This window comes from Mastomys coucha, unplaced genomic scaffold (genome assembly GCF_008632895.1).
Source record: "Mastomys coucha isolate ucsf_1 unplaced genomic scaffold, UCSF_Mcou_1 pScaffold9, whole genome shotgun sequence".
In the NCBI taxonomy this organism is placed as follows: domain Eukaryota; kingdom Metazoa; phylum Chordata; class Mammalia; order Rodentia; family Muridae; genus Mastomys; species Mastomys coucha.
In genome coordinates, this window is record NW_022196915.1 from 87,126,108 (window position 1) to 87,136,833 (window position 10,726).

At 41.4% G+C, this 10,726-nt stretch overlaps 1 protein-coding gene across 20 annotated transcripts in view; it reads left to right on the forward strand.

The window, feature by feature from the left end:
* The window catches only part of Lmo7 (LIM domain 7), a 195,364-nt gene that overhangs the window by 119,125 nt on the left and 65,513 nt on the right, over window positions 1–10,726 (forward strand). The window contains exon 1 of one of the 20 annotated variants that reach the window (XM_031363026.1): window positions 8,582–8,670. The exons of the other annotated variants lie outside the window; for them this stretch is intronic. The gene's annotated coding sequence lies outside the window, so the exon portion shown is untranslated. Of the gene's footprint in view, window positions 1–8,581; window positions 8,671–10,726 lie in introns of those variants that run through there. 20 annotated transcript variants of the gene reach the window in all.

Below are 10,726 nucleotides of genomic sequence, written 5' to 3' on the forward strand. Positions count from 1 at the left end.
AGAGAGAAAGAGAGAAAGAGAGAGAGATAAAATTATAGAATAAATCGTAATGGTTTTTATTTAACTCATTATTTTGGGATGATTGCTTTTATTATTTCCTCTTTTACATGTGGGCGATGTGTCTCTAACTTTAGATAATAAACACAGAGAGGGTATCATTAAGAAGTTAGAAGTAAGTAATTATGTCTAAAGGTTAATTCTCTTTGAAATTAATTCTCAAGGGGTGAAAACGACAAATGCAGTAGGCCTTCCTCATAGGAACGTTCTCACTGATCTTTCCTTTGGGGCTGGAGGGTGAGTTCAGGGTCTTGTGAAGGCTAGGTAAGAGCTCTTCCACTGAGCTATGTCTTTTGCCCAGGTAAATTTGCCCAGGTATATATATATATATATATATATATATATATATATATATATATATATATATCCTTTTAATCCTTTCAAATGGTTCCACTCCCTGGTGATTAAGCATTCAAATATGTGAGCCTATGGGGCCATTCATATATAAGCCAGCACAAGAGTAATTAGCATGGTTTCCCTTCTGTTGAGTGGCCTAATGAGACAGCCGTTGGTTGCTAACAAGTTATAGGCACCTCCATTGCACCTGTTGGAGTGTGTGTCATACTGGTGTAAGTTCATTATTGTAATACTTCCCACCCACTCTGAAGTCATCTCACAGTCTAACGTTAGGCGCCTTTCTTATGCTCTGCTGGAAGGTTAAGCAGAAATTTGGGATTCCATTATTTAAAAGTTTACTTGAAACATTTATTTTTATTTTATGTGTATGATTGCTTTGTCTGCATGGATGCTTGTACTGAGTGTGTGCCTAACTCTTGGGAAGGCAAGAAGAAGGTATTGGATCCCTGAGAATTAGAGCTATAGAAAGCTGGGAGCCACCATTTGGGCACCAGAAACTGAACTCTGGTCCTCTGTGCGAGCATTGGTGCTCTTAGTTTTTAAGCCTTTGTTCTATATATCCTGAAATCTCACTTCATCAAGTTACATATTAGAATTACTGTTAAGGGATGTCTTCATAATTACTTATTAGTTGTCTGCTATCAGTGACTGTAACTGATTACAACTGAAAACAATATAAAAATAATTATCTTATTTTCAATTATGTGTACATATATATCTTGTGTAGGTTTCTGCATGAAGTAAATTTAGTGCCCATAGATTCCAAAATGGGGTATCAGATTCCCTAGAGCTATATATAGTTACAGGTGGCTGTTAGCCATGTGATGTGAGTCCTGGTAACTACATTTGAGTCCTCTAGGATAGACAATATTTGCTCTTTATCTCAGAGTCATCTCTCTAGCCCCTAAATGAGTTTTAATTCATGACTTTTAAAAGTTGACTTTCAAGCTGGGCAGTGGCAGTGAATGCCTTTAATCCCAGCACTTGGGAGGCAGAGGCAGGTGGATTTCTGAGTTCCAGGCCAGCCTGGTCTACAGAGTGAGTTCCAGGACAGCCAGGGCTACACAGAGAAACCCTGTCTTGACAAACCAAAAAAAAAAAAAAAAAAAAAAAAAAAAAAAAAAGTTGACTTTCCTTTTCTTTGGAGGTATACTGGGATTTGAACCCAGAGCCTTGAGCCTCTGACATCTTGCTTACATTTAAGGAAAGATACATATCTTTTTTAAATATAAAGAACATATTTGCCCTTCCATGATGGCAATTTAATTTTCTGTGCAACCAATGTACATATTTCTTTATACATGCTTTGTATTTATTTTTAAAAAGTTGGTTTTTCCTTTCTCTTTGGTGCCTTCTGCCTCCATTTATAAGTAATTGTGTTAACGCAAACCACCTGGCTATTGTGATTGTGCGGGATTTCCAGTGAGGAGCCCTTGTGTCTGTGCCTACTTTTCCTCAGATTAGATTTTTTCTTCCCTGACATTTAGTTCAGACTCTGCTAAATGAAGTAAGTTTAGGTAACATAAAAGCTAAGTCTAGATGCCTCTCACTGGTCATCAGAGACAATAACAGGAATGAAGGGATGAGGACTCTCGGGCACGCGACAGCCGTGCCCTATCCTCTTGAACAGCACTGTCAAAGCTGGCATGCCCCTGGCCTGGCCTTTCAGAAATCTCAGGGCGGAAATTTCCTCAGCACTGCTTGAAACATTTTGTTCTGTGTGACTGAAGATACGCTTTTTTTATTCTTTTTCCTTTTTTGGCTTAGGTGTTCTCCCCTGGAAACCATGGGGTGTTGCTGCTTAAAGAATGTTAAATAACCAATCCAGTGACCTTCCCTGACCTTGAGCTCCCTGGTCCAGAGCACCCTGAGAGCCAGCTCGGTAGTGCTCTCTGAAGCATGCCTAAGCACAGTGGCCTGTATTGAGTGTTCTTTTATTTCTTAGTCAACACTTGAAAATCCTTGGCAGCCGCTGCAGCCTTTGCGCTAACTCTGAGGTTCTTTGCGCTTTTTATTGTTTATTTTTAAACTCAAGTTGGGTAAGGCTAGATGAATTATGTTTTGGTCTAATTTCCTTTTTTACAAAAATAGCCAAATTTGCCAAAGCTATCATTTAACTTCTAGTGGAGGTTTAATTTTCTGTGTTTCAAGGGCAGTGACTTTCAATATTTTACAGTTCTCATCAGTATGTGTGAATATGCCGTATGCGTGTGGGCCCACCGTGACATTTGTATGGAAGGTAAAAAGACAGACAACGTTATGGAGAAGACTCTCTTCTTCCATTTTTACATGGGTTCTAAGACTCAAACTCAGCTAGCCCGAGGCTTTTGTAGCAAGTGCCTGTACCCACTGAGCCACCTCTTCAGCCCGGCTTTCAATGCTTTGATCGTTTTAGCTTGCATCAAAATCCTTCACATGACTCATCAGATTATGGTACTAGAGCTCTAATTTCAGGTAGGATCGCCTTCGAGAGGTTCTTGGGATTAGGGGAGGCAGTATGGGCAGACACCGTATTGCACCTGTGGAAGAACATGGTGGTCATGGTCGTGTGGTATTGAGGAGCTAGATTCTGTGAGCGTCTGTGATGGGAATTGTTGTTTGTCTTGGGCTCTGCTTTTTGCCTCGGAAGCTGTCATTGTAGCCCCTTACTAGGGCAGCACAAGTGAAAAGATTTCTAAATTATGACCAGAGATAATGACAGAGAGTCTATAAAATAAAATGATGAAAAAGTTCCTGGGAAGCAGTAGTATAGTTGCGTTGGGATCAGATGTGGTGAATGGCAGCGAGAGGGCTGGGGAAATCATTTCATTCATTATCCTGGGAAGGTTTTGGAAAATTACTCGTCAATAAAATGAGAATTGGTGGATTATACCTGTAATCCCTGTAGCACCTAGAGTTGTTAATGCAAAAGACTCATCTCAAAAACAAACGAAACAACAACCACTACAACCAAACCACAAAAATAAATAAGTCGAGGAGATGGAAATTTAAAAGGCATCGAACAAGGTATATTGAATTTGAAAGCTGATAGACCTGCAGGGTTATATTAAACCTGAATTTGAAAGCCAGTTAGGGTATTAAAATCAAGCATGTTTACTCATTTCCAGTGGTGTACATAGGACACTTGTCAATACTCTCAGAATATTCTGAAATCCCTAATTTAGATGAAAGCACAAGTGGGAAATAGAAGGATCATATTTGGGCACATGCACACATGCACACATGCACACATGCACACATGCACACATGCACACATGTAGTTAAAGGTGAAATGTATTCATGTAATCATGAAATATTTAAAGAAAATTTCCTTATAGGAATTATGAGAAACAAGGTAATAAATCTAAAGAAAATATTAAGGCATGTATTTTTCTTGGACAGTAGTTACTTCATTTGTTTCTATGCTTAACATAGGTTAGATTTGGGAAATTTAAAAATATCTTTATAAATGATATATTTCTCATTCTGTTTCCAAAGATATATATCATATATTACATATACATATGTACATATAGTTTATTTTATCAATTACATATAGTATGTGATATTAATTTATTAATTTTATATATATTTAAAATTATATAATTTTGAAAGTATACACACAGTTTGCTATGGGAAAAATATTACCTCCAATTAAAAAGTCTTTTTCTTAACTTTTCTATGTGAAATAGTTTTATGCAAAAATGTAGTAGCAATATATAGTTGTGAGTTGAGTTTCACTGAAATAAATCCAGCTGCTGCTGCTGGCCTGCTTGGCTGTGGATGAGGGTGCGAATGGAGAATGAGGAGTCGATGGCTTGGCTTTCCAGTGTTTCCGAATGCTATGAATAAGAGTTAGGTCAGGTAGTTTGGGTTTAAGTTTTAACTATGTAAGGCCGTGCTATAGAACTCCATCCCGAACAGGACAGCCGTTGTCTTTAGGACTGGTGAGACCACTTGAATGAGACCCCAGGCATGCTGATTGTCGATGGTCCCACAGACGAAGGCTTTGGGAGGGCCGCTGGATGCTCACTTGAGATTCTCTTCTGCCTCTTCTTCCTATAATTCTGCCCTAGCAATCAGTGCTGGCATGAGATGGAGTGAGTACAGCATTTGGGGTTACCCACACTCCTAAAAGAAAACCCACCTGTGCTCTCCCAGGAAGCCTTATAAACTCCTTGTTTAAGTTGGACTTTGGTGGAATCAGATTTTAGTTTGTTGCTGGAATGAGTAGCGGTTTAAGTCCCCACAGGGAAAGAGTTCTCATGACACTTGGCAAGACATAACAAAACCAACAACAGGAAGAGCAATGGCATTGTCCCTGTTATGGGCGATGAGACAGAGAGCCGAGGCTGAGCTGCCGAAGGAGGTAGGGCCTGGGCAGGGGCTCCTGACATGGCTGTCCTTCTCTCTGTGTGTGAAATGGTGTGCCTCCTTGTTGTAGAAGCATAGGCAGTGCCCCTGCTTTTGGAATAAAATAGTAGTTATGTATACTACAGTTAAGAGGTCAGAGCTGGAAAATGACTCATTAAAAGTAATAACCTTAACGATGCCAAACATTTAAATGGTGAAAAATTCAAAATATAAGGGAAATAGCTCTCTTGAGTTCGGAGTTTCTCAACATTTTAATTTTGTTCATACTCATGAAATGACAAAGTACACAGTATTTTTCTAACTTTCTTTCCTTTTTATTTTTTGCCCTGAAGTCTTCTCATGGATGTTGCCAGTTTCTTGTTCCATGACACACAATTATTGAGCAAACTGTGTCAGTTGGCACATGATCACCAATCCACTACCGTAAGCTTCCCAATTAAATGCCATGTATTTATTGTTCTGTGGTTGAATTCCACCCATACTATAGACATGACTGTGGGCATGGTCTCAGGGCTAGAGAGATAGACACCCTTCAGAGTGTTCCAGTGCACTGTATCTCGCAATGAAGCGTGGCTTGGTAGGGATACCATTGGAGGCAATACTTGAGCCCGCACATCATCCCTTCGCTGAGGAAGTGCTCTTAATGGTTTCGTAACTGTGTTTGGGTGTGTTCTGTGATACGAAGGATAAGAATGCACCGGTTGTTTCCCTTGTCTAACTCTCGGAGTATCGTGGACAGGGTCTGCACTTCCTTCTTTACCTTTGCTGTAGGAAGCACCACTCACTCTGGGTGCTCCTTCCTAGGTTGCTTGGCCTGTGTTTCCTGTTTTTAACCCTTCCATGTTTAGGGCTCAACCCTTGGGTCTCTCCTGGCAGTAGGAAATGATAATGTCATTCAGTCTTGGAACTTACATTTCTATCTGTGCGTTGGCAACTCCCCCAAATGAAATCCCCACTGCAGATTTCTGCCTTGAGCATCTAACTTAACAGTTACCTGTGACCCACAGTGTTTTGGGTTTTTCCTGCTAAATGACGTGACCATCACATCTAACCTCATACCCACTGTCTGCGGAACTATAGCTATCTTATATTGGTAGGTACAGGAGAAAAGATGTCGGTGGGTGATTGACCTTCTGTTCTCTCTGAACAGTTTATACGATTGTGTCCTAACTGTTTAATAAACAGATCATACACAATTTTTCTCGATCTGTGTTCAGCAGTCATACTGTATTCTGTTTCTTTTTGTCATTTAATGATATTTAGTCCCTACTGCAAACTTGCCTTTATGTAAAGTAGTAAAAAGGAGCTACGTGATCTTTAGTTCATTGACTTGAACCAAACCCACCTCAGTTCTTGAGATAGCATTCTTCTTTTGTGTTACGTGACACTGTGTGTTGGGTCCTTTGAATACTTGCTTTTTCTCCCTGCTTCCCCTTTAAATAAAACTGTTTTATGTTATGTGGGAGGGATATGAAATTTAATAAGTTATTTTTAGAAGAAGGTACTTAGTCATACATGATTGAAATTAGCCTTATGTTGTTAGGGCAGAAACTGTTTAATTTCCAAAAGTTTTCTTTTTCTCACATATGTAAGTATAGATTTTAGACTTCGGTATTTGCTCACTAATTATGCCCAGGGGTGGTGACATTTTCCTGGTGCCGTTCTTGAGGTTCCTCGATGAACAGATAGAGCTGTGCTCTGTAGGTCTGACAAGTGAGTCACAGAACTCCACCATCAGCGGGAAGGGAGCTTCATTTATAGTTGGAAGGTGGGAGGGAGGGAAGGAGAATTGGAGCTACTTTCCTTTAGCACAGTTTGCTTTTCTAAGAGGGGGAAAGAACGAATGAAATTATTATAGGATTCATCTCTGTCTTCTTTTGTTCTCACTTCCATTTGACACAGTGGAAGATGCTAGTGTGTGTTCTATTTCAAATGATGGGGTAGATGGATGGGCTTCCATTAATAGAGCTTCCATTAATAGAAAGGGAGCTGCAACCCGATAGAGTTCCTAATGGGATTACGGCATTTGGAGTGGAAATGGCCCCTTTCTTTTGAGACCCTAGTGTTGGGAACTTTCTTATTTGTGTTTCTTGAAAAGTCCCACAATGTTCCAGGGTTGATCAGAATCCCTTGATTTTCCTCCCCTTTTGGAGATGGATTGCCTTGTGGTATATGTGGCAGTGACGGTGGGGTGGGGAGATGGTTCAGTTGGTGAGAACACTGGCTCTCCAAGCATGAGGACTGAGTTGGGAGCCCTGGCACCCTGGTACATAGCTAGGCATGGCTGCACATGTATCTAATCCCGGTATTAGAGGCAGAGACAAGCAGATCCTGGAGACCTCTGGCCAGCCAGATTAGATAAAAAGCTGAGCTTTGGGTTCAGGCAGTGTCTCATGGAAGTAAGGCAGAGCTATTGAAGAAGACACTTGGGGTCTTTCTCTAGGCTCCATATGTTCCTGCACTTATAAGCATGTACCATTTACATATACTACACACATACATATACATTAACATACACGTGTACACATACACATTTTAATATATAGATACAGCATATTCATGTAGCATCTATAACATATGTATTATACACAGCATATACAAGCTTACATGCATACACAAACATAGACACATATAACACACATACATAAACAAATATAATACATAGTATATAAACACAAATTTTACATACACACACATACACACATTCATATACATATACAAATCCACTTTGTGTACACATAAGACCACACATATCACACACATATACACATATGTATATATACACAGAAACATATTCCACCCCTCTCATACTACACAAATCCATATTCGCATCTGCTCACATACATACCATTCATACATGGACACATACATACACATATCCATATTTACATCAGACACACACATACACACACACACACACACACACACACACACACACTCTCAAAAATAACGCTGTTATAGTATGAATGTGTCCCCCAGCCTGTTGGGAACTTCACCTCAGTGCAATAGTGTTGGGGGTAAGATACTTAAGATGACATGGCTCTGCTCTCCTGAGGGGAGAGGTTAATGCAGTTATTGAGGGTGGCTTAGATAAGGTAAGAGTGGCAACTGCTGCAAGGACTTGTTTGGTCCTCTTCTCTTCCTTTTCTCTAGCCGTTCTCTCTCACTTTCCATATCACCAGATGTCGGTCACCAGACCTTGGACTTCCCAACCTGCAGAACTGTATGAAATGTACTTATAAACGATCCAGTCTGTGCTCTGTTCTAGCAACAGGCAGCAGGCCAAGGCACACTGTCCTGTCATTAGACGGACATCTGCTCTGACTGGCCCTGCTGTCTCCCAGCACATACTTGCCTCCATCCACCCACCCTCACTCCATAGACAGCTGGCAGATCTGTGCTGGACAGTGTCCACAGCTCCTTTCTTCCTTTGGCTTCCTATGAACGTCAACATTCAGGACCCCATTTCTTGCTTCCTTTTCATTAATTTCTGTTTTTAAAAGTTACGAACAGGTGTTCAGTGGTGGAAGCAGTGGCCGGCAAGTGGAGATGATTTGGTGGTTTGGAGAGGGACCAAGTATCTGGGGAGGTCAGCTTCTCTGATAGCAACATAGTTTCCCAAAAGGCAACACCCAGGTCAGCTGCTGCCACCCAGGGCAGGGCAGCCAGGCTGGGTCTCCAGGAAGCTTCCTGGCTTTGCTCTGGGAAGAACCCTGGGGATATAATCATTTGATCTGCTGCAGTTGTTCTGTGAGCAGAGTGAGCCAAGGAAACTTATTCTGGTAGCAGGGAGGAGTCTGAACCTGCTGTGGGACTGAGCTCGAGCTCCTGGGAGAACTTCAAGAATTCAGATGTGCTTTTTGTTTTGACAGAGGAGGCCTGGATTGGAGGCTTTGAGTGGTGGTAGGTGGGGCCAGAATTTAAAAAAAGAAAAATTCATCTATCTATCTATCTATCTATCTATCTATCTATCTATCTATCTATCTATCTATCTATCATCTCTCTCCCTCTCTCCCTATTTCTCTCTCCCTATCTCCTTTTCTCCCCCTCCCTATCTCCCCATCTCTCTAATCTATCTACATATTTATTTATGTGGGTGGGAAAGGGCCTTTGAGCTTATAACTAATAGGAGTTGTTTCTCTTCTCCCAGCATGTGTGTTTCAGGAATAGAGTTTGGTTCAGCAGTATGGGCAGTATGCTCCCTCACTTGCTGAACTATCTCACTCTCTGATCCAAGGCAAGATGCTTTATTGTGTTAAGTTTCTGCTGGGGGTTGGGGGTGGGTGGTACCTGTGGTGAATTTTTTTCTTACTCAACGTAAGGAATTCTAGTATGAGTCTTTGGATGCATGTTTCCCTGTGGGACGGTACAGTCAGAGCTACATTTGATGGTAACTGAGATTGGCATTGAAAATGGAGGCTGAGAATTGGGGAGAAGAGATGGTTTTGTATCTTTAGAGAATTGTGATGCTGGGTTGAAGCAAGGAGAGATGGGGCCTTTCTGTATGTAGCATGTGCGGATGGGCAGTGTCTCGAAGGAAAAAGGAGTTCTGAGTCACAGAGGAATTCAGAAGCAGTGGGATTCTGTGTCAGATGCTGTGAAGCCTGACTTGAGGTCACTTCCTCCTGTCTCTTGGCCCTTGACCAGCCAGGCTGGCTCTGTGAGAAGTGGTAACACACACAAACACTCAGATGCTGTCTATGCCAGCCTGTGAGTAATTCTCTGATAAACCTCCTGTTGGGATGACAACAATTCTCCCTGGTCCCCGAGGCTATCGGGCAAAGCTGTGGTGGGTGTGGCGTGTAGGCCCAGGGTTAGCTCTTTGAAAGATTTTCAGAGCTACTTTGGATAGAGCAGTGGATCACTGCTGGCTGGCACACACTGGCAAATTACAATCTCTCTAACATTTTGTTCTTAAACTCCTATCAGATATGATGAAAACAGTTTTTATTTTGGCTGTATAGACAGGCATCCCTCCCTCCAGTGATGAGGATCTTAGAAAACGTAAAGGACCTTTGGCTGTGGCAGGCTCTGGTAGTCCAAGGACGGGTGGAAAGGACTGGCTTGGTGCCAGTGAATCTATGTAGATGATGATTGTCCCAGGATGCCACACCCTTTGTTCTGACCTTCTTTTGGAAGTGACTTCTGATCCTTGTTTAAAGTCATCCATACTAAGAGGTCAGAAGAAGTATAAAGTGAAAGAGTATTGGACATTGTGTCCCCTTTCAGGGGAAAGGAGTCTGTGTAAAGGAATCAATGACTGGCTTCCAGCAGCTACCCGTAGCTCAATAGGCCAGTTGAAGTAGATAATGATAATTGGAGGCAGTCATGAAGTCTCATTTCTTTGCTTGTCCTGCACTTAAGCAGTTTGAATCTCCTGTTCCATGGGTGAGGATTTGGGGCAGTGAGGACTCAAGCCGAGTTTCCTGTAGATGGTTAAGGAAGAGTCAGGAAACACACAGAGCGGATCCAAGAAGTGGCTTCGGAGCTAAGCTGGCTCCTCCTGGAAGGACCTCTCAATAGTTCTTCAGCAGAGTCAGAGATCTGGGCTCCTCCAATTGAAACTTGCCTCTTGATTGATTCAGACTTCATTATTTGAGTAGTAAAGAAATGCCGAGCGTTACAGCTTCCAGTTTCTACATATAGTACATAGCTGTTTGGGTCATGTGATGACACTGTGTTGAGTCCACAGACTGTACAGTTTGGAGGTCCATGATGGGCACAGGTGTGCCAGTCCTTTGTCAGGCAGCAGAGGGTATGCCGGAATGATTCCATCAATGCAATGAGCTTACTATTTTACTATTTTATGATTACTATTTTATGATTATTATTGTGGTTTCTACTGTTAGGGCATGTTTAAGGATTAAATAAGGGCTGTCCGTATACTTAAGACAGTCACTTTTTAATATTTTCTGAATATAACCACTTTATCCAATTTATAGTAAAACCTTTTTAAACA